This window comes from Mobula birostris, chromosome 31 (genome assembly GCF_030028105.1).
Source record: "Mobula birostris isolate sMobBir1 chromosome 31, sMobBir1.hap1, whole genome shotgun sequence".
NCBI lineage: Eukaryota > Metazoa > Chordata > Chondrichthyes > Myliobatiformes > Myliobatidae > Mobula > Mobula birostris.
This window is the reverse complement of record NC_092400.1, coordinates 23,938,422-23,944,421: the sequence shown is the minus strand read 5'-3', so window position 1 is coordinate 23,944,421 and position 6,000 is coordinate 23,938,422. Positions and strand designations below refer to the sequence as shown.

The following is a 6,000-nucleotide window of genomic DNA, read 5'->3' as shown; positions in this document are numbered from 1 at the left end:
GATGCTGTCTGGCCTGCTGCGTTCACCAGCAACTTTAATGTGTGTTGCTTGAATTTCCAGCATCTGCAGAATTCCTGTTGAATGCCTCAGCAGTACCTCCTTTCTATAATTTTACTTATTGACTGTTACGCCGCTGGCATTTAGGGCAGCTATGAAAGTCCTCCATCTCTGGCAGTGTTCAGGGCTTCCTTCATCGTTTCAGTAGCTTCCTCTTGGTTCTCACCACTGTCAGTCATGCAAGTCCCGGGTGGAGACTCAGGAATACCACTGCGCTCAGATGTAGGACGATTCTTCATTGTTTGGCCAGTCAGGGTTGTTAGCCCCTGAATCTTGAGGACCGGTGAACCACTCTTAGTCTGGCCTCTACCCTTTCGCCTGTGTGGCATGGCTGACCCTACCAACAGACAAAGCATGAAGCCCTGACACCAGCCAACATAGCTCTCCGGGTCATTGAGGCACGCAAGCCTCCAAACCCCACAACAAGGTTGTGTTCCTCTTGGAGGCTTTATATTCCAGATCTCTGAAATAAATGCTTACGTTGCATTTTCCTTCCTTAGCACTAATTCAACCTGCAAGTTAACCTTAAATCCTGAACTAGGATTCCTTAAGTCCCTGTGCACCTCTATTTCTAAATTGGGAGGGAATCCAGAAATCAGTCTACACCTTTTCTCTTCCTGGGAAAGTGCGTAACTCCACAATTCCCACTGCTGTATTTCTTCTGTCACCTCTTTGCTCACTCTCTTAACCTGTCCAAGTCCTTCTGCAAGATCCCTGTCAGAATTTTTGTCAGCATTATTGGCAGACATCTTTTCTCCAAATACTTAGAGCACTTTAAAATCTTAAAACATAAACAACAAATCTGCCCTACTCCGGGTATGTGGTGGTGAAAGAAAGGCAGATCACTCAGCGGGTCAGGCAGCATCTCTGGAGAGAGATGTCCCAGGCCTTTGGTCAGAACAGGGAAGGGGAGAAAGTGTAGGAGTGATGAGACCAAGTGACTTAAAATGGCAGTCCAAAGTGCATTATGCTTCTTTGCCTTTCCTTATCATTATACTGATTTGTTCAATATGTATGAGAGATCTTTCTACAGAAGTGGTGTGCCACTGCCTTCTTCCGGGCAGTGATTGTCTGCCTGGTGTCAGTGGCCGCATAACCAGGACTTGTGACCTGCACCAGCTGCTCATAAGACCGTCCACCACCTTCTCCATGGCTTCATAGGAGCCTGATCTGGGGGTGGGGGGAGGTGTACGCTGCAGACTAGTGGAGGGAAGGAGTGCCTTACATCTCCTTTGTTAGAGACACATCTCCACCCCGGCACCCCATCATTATACTAACGGAAAGAGAAAAACTGAGCCAAAATGATGGCAAGCAGAAAGAATGAGTTGCATTAACTTGTTAAGTTCAAGTATTAAATGCAGGAAGTTGCAAAGTACCCAGATGGAAGCTGAGGTGTACCTCAGGCTTGTTTTGGCGTTATTGAAAAGGATGGGAGGCCACAGCCAGTTAAGTTACAGTGGGATCATTTTCAACACTGTAAACTAGAAATTGAAAGATTAGGCAGCATCTACAGAGGGACATTTTCAGTGAGATAACCTTCCATCAGAACTTGAAAAAAAAAGTTTAACTAGATGAACAACACATTCAAAATGGTGGAGTAATCTGCAAGTCGGGCAGCATCTATGGAGGCCAATAAACAGTTGCCATTTCAGGTGGAAAATTCATCAGATCTGCAGCCCAAAATATCAACTGTTTATTCTCCCCATATATGCCACTTGACTTTCTGAGCTCCTCCAGCATTTTGTGTGTGTTGTTCAAGATTTCCAGCGTTTGCAGAATCCTTTGCACTTAACAAGATGGTACAGGAGGCTCAACCACAGTCCTGAAGCCAGCTGGTGGACAGAGCGGAAGACCCACGGCCCTGGGACCACTCGGAGGTGGAGGGCTGTTTCCCCTCCCACCCAGGGGAGGCGCCAGAGCGGGGGATGTACCGACCGGAAGGTGATCCGGATCTACATCCGGTGCGCTGGGGACGGCGCCGTGGAGTTGGGTGACTGGCGGACATCTTGGAGCTGCGGCCGGAGGGAGCGGGTCTGCGGCGGCTTTGTAATTGCGGCTCCTTCGATCCTGCGTTTGACACAGCCGGCTGAAGGGGGTGAGTGTTTTCCATGCGGGCCACGGCACCTGCTGTCACAGCCGGAAACCCTCCCTCTCCTCCAGGACCACCACCTCCCCCAAGTCTGCAGGCAGAAGCTGGGATCAGCTGGTTGTTGGCCTGCGGGTTGGGGGGGGGGGTTGCAGTGGGGAAGGGAGGCTACAGTACTGAGGAGGGTAACAGGGAGACCACTGAACAAGGGCGGGAGAGGGGGAGGGTTGCAGTTCAGGGGGAAGATGGGAGGGAGGCGACAGTGCTGGGGAAGAGGAGAGGGCTACACTACTACCGGGGGGGGGGGGAAGGCTACCGTACTGGGTGAGGGGTGTAGAAGAGGCTGGGGAGGCTATAGTCCTGAGGATGGGAGAGGAGCCAGGGGTCCTAGCAAGGTAGCTGCGGTACTGGGGAGGAGAGAGGATCTAAAGGGTGAAGGGCTCAGGGGATAGGCCATCACGAGGGACCTGAGGGTACGGACAGGAGTGAGGGAAGAGAACCTGGAAGTATTGACAAAGGTGGTTTAGTGATGGTGTAAGAAAGGAGTCTGAACCAATGGAGTTCGAGATTGGGGTACTGAGACCAACTAGTATTTGCCAAGTCTAGAAATGGAGGTGGGGGAGGATTGGGTCAAAGGTTTTTAAGCAGGGGTCTGATTGTCCTTGCCAAGCCAGGATCTAGTTTGACTGGAGCATCTTTGCTGTTACTGAGTGAGGGGCTGTTTAGTTAATTAGATCTTTTTATATACATTGTTCTTTTATTCTCAAAATAAACAAAGCGCCCCTCTCAGATTTTTAAGGTGATTATTTAAGTCCCCCTGCTTGAAAGCCCTAATCCCCTTTAGGAATGAAACCTGTTCAAGTTACTCCACAGTCATGTTTTAGTCCCCATTACAGGAAGTGAGTTACAATGAGTTGTCACTGTTTTGTAGGCAAGGTGCACAGTAAGTTCATGGCTGATTGATTGTTGGGGGTGGGGTTGTGATGTAAGTGTCAATGGCTCATTGGCTCTTCATCATTGAAATTTAACTGATATTCAGACACAGGTGAAATTGAGATATATTGATACTTGCAAGCTCAAGCTCTGTTGCTCCTGACTAGGTAGTTACTTAAATTTATAGTCTGCTGTAAATTTTGTATTGGATATTAGATTCAATCGGTGCTGATAGTATTCTGCTATCTCTTGTTTTGGCAATGCATTTTGCTTTGCTTTCAGAAAACCTCTAAATCTTCATTATGCACTTGTTTTTAAAAGGCCAGAAGTTTAAATGGTTATCATGCACCTTAAACATTACTTGTTTATTGTTTATCTTTAAAAGTAAAAAAAAAACAAAGTAAAAGTAGTTTCATGGCTTGATATAATTGGCTGGCTCGTTTAAAAAAAACTGGAAGAATTAAGTTGGGTTATGGACATTATCAATGTTATATGATTTTAAGTGCACAGGCTTTTACCATGGGTAGTGGCTCCATATGTCACTACTACAGGGCGTGACGACCCTGCCTTACACGATTCCCGGGCTCGGCTGGCTCCGGCTGACAGTACCCGGTATGGGCCCCTATCCAGGGTTACGGATCCCACTGCCTTGTGGGTATCTTCGGGAGAAGAGAAGGCTAAGGAGTAAACCCTACACAAATCCGGGGTAGAGCCCCTAAGGCGGTTGGATGACGTATCATGTCACCTCCCGGCAGCTCCTGCAGCCAAGCTGATGCCAAATGTACTGCTGTGCATTCCTTTGGACCACATCCGCGAGGCCGAGAGGGGGATCTTGATGTTTGGGCAGCCCAGGATCTCCGTATTCACCGCCCAGGTCTGCGCCCCAGAACCGGGTGCATCCATTGTCTACTTAGACAGACGGAGCCATGATGATGATGACAGGCTTTTACCACTGAGGTTGGGGGGGTGGGTGGCTATAACAGGAGGTCATGGGTGAAGGGTGAAAGGGGAACATAAGGGGAAACTTCTTCACTCAGAGTGTAGTGAGAGTGTGGAATGAACTGCCAGCACAAGTGGTGCATGCGAGCTCAATTTCATCGTTTAAGAGAAGTTTGGATAGGTACATGGACGGTAGGGGTATGGAGGACTATGTTCCCAGTGCAGGTCAGTGGGAGTAGGCAGTTTTAATGGCTTGGCATAGACCAGATGGGCTGAAGGGCCTGCTTCTGTATGTATTTTTTCTATGGCTTTAAGCAGATCATTCAGCTTGGTGCATTTGTTATTATTAATGCTGCTGCTGACCTCTTCCTAACTTCATCTTAATGCACCAGAATAACTGCTCTTTTCTCTCTTGAGCTTTTGTGCTTCTATACGATGTGCTTCTGCTTCTTGGCTGTACGAGGTTACTGTTTTCAACGTTCTACCCTGAAATTGTGGTGGAATGTGTTGGATGTCCTGCCAGGATTTTGGACTCTTTCCTTGAGTGCAAATATACATTCTGTATCATTAAACAATTTCGCAATTCTGAAGCTTTCAATCAGGTTACCTCTCTTTTAGGCTTGGTAGTTAAAATTTATAGTCTGCTAACTCTGCAAGCAGTATTGTGGTTCTGGACTCGTACCTAATCGTTTTTGCACTTTCGCTAGTGACTATGAAGTTATGATTACTAGAACGCTGCATATTATTGCATAAATACTATCTAAACAAAATTCCAACATGATCCAATTGGGAATTCTCAAAAAAAATTCCTTGTGCATTATTTTATGATTATTATTTAAGTATAATGTGTAATTGGTGCCTTTTGTGTAACTGCATCACTTCGAATCTGCATCTCAGAAGTTTGTGTTCTCCTTATTTCTCTGACAACTATTTTCTGCCTATCTGTAATGAATGCATCTTCAGTCAGGTGTTCCCAACCTGGGTTCCATGGAGTCCTTAATGGTATTGGTCCATGGCATAAAAATGGTTGGGAGCCCCTGCCTGCATAGCACACACCCACATAAATAGTAAGGTAATCGCTCCATCTGGAAGTCTTTGGAATTTCTCATTATGCTTTGCCCATAGCTTCATATCCATCGGATATTCCCTAATCGAAATCTATTTGTTTTCTAAATATCAGGAATATTTTCCTGTTGCAGTTGTTATCCTGATGCAGGTATCTCCTTTTCTACCCATCCTCTCCTGTTCTAAATATGCAATTTTTAATGAATAGCCTTTTTAAACACTGAGCTCTCATTTCTTTGTGTAACTCATAATTTCAGTACCCTTGGCTATCTTGTACATTGATCTGCAGTTTTATTTTTTATTAATCATACTTTTAAATAATTTATGTTGATGTTCTGTGAACTTGAATTCTCGGACTATGCTCTCCTTATTTCTATTGTTAGTTTGACCTTTATTCTCTTCCTTTCTCTTTAACTTTAGAGATTTCTATTATTTCTACCCCATCTCTCCACTCGTTCATATGAAATTCGAGCTGTAGCCTTAAGCTCATCATTTCTATTAACAAGGTCCCATTCCAGCCCAGTGATGCAGACTCCTTTTATTCAGCTTAGTGCCAGTGTACTATGAAATAGGATTTTTCTTTGCGAAATGACTTTCCGTTACACAGTCAACCTCTTGACTTGACTATTCTCAGCCAATTAAAACCAATGGTGATTGAGCATTCTTTATGTTGATGTAATTTTGTAGTCTCTTATTTCACCTGATTCTCCCCACGTTTCTTCCTTCATTTGATCCTATCAAGGACCACATTCATGGGTTTCATCGCCTTTCATATTAATTTATTGAGACACAGCGTGAAACAGGTCATTCTGGCCCGACAAGCTACATCGCCTAGCAACCCACCTGTTTAATACTAGTCCAATCACAGGACAATTAACAATCACCAATTAACTTACTAACCGGTACATCTTTGGACTGTG

The 6,000-nt window shown here is 45.4% G+C and overlaps 1 protein-coding gene across 1 annotated transcript in view; it reads left to right on the top strand.

The window, feature by feature from the left end:
• Positions 1–2,012: 2,012 nt before the first annotated feature.
• The window catches only part of ap1b1 (adaptor related protein complex 1 subunit beta 1), a 67,508-nt gene continuing 63,520 nt past the window's right edge, over positions 2,013–6,000 (top strand). The window contains exon 1 of the mRNA XM_072247759.1: positions 2,013–2,152. The gene's annotated coding sequence lies outside the window, so the exon portion shown is untranslated. The remainder of the gene's footprint in view (positions 2,153–6,000) is intronic.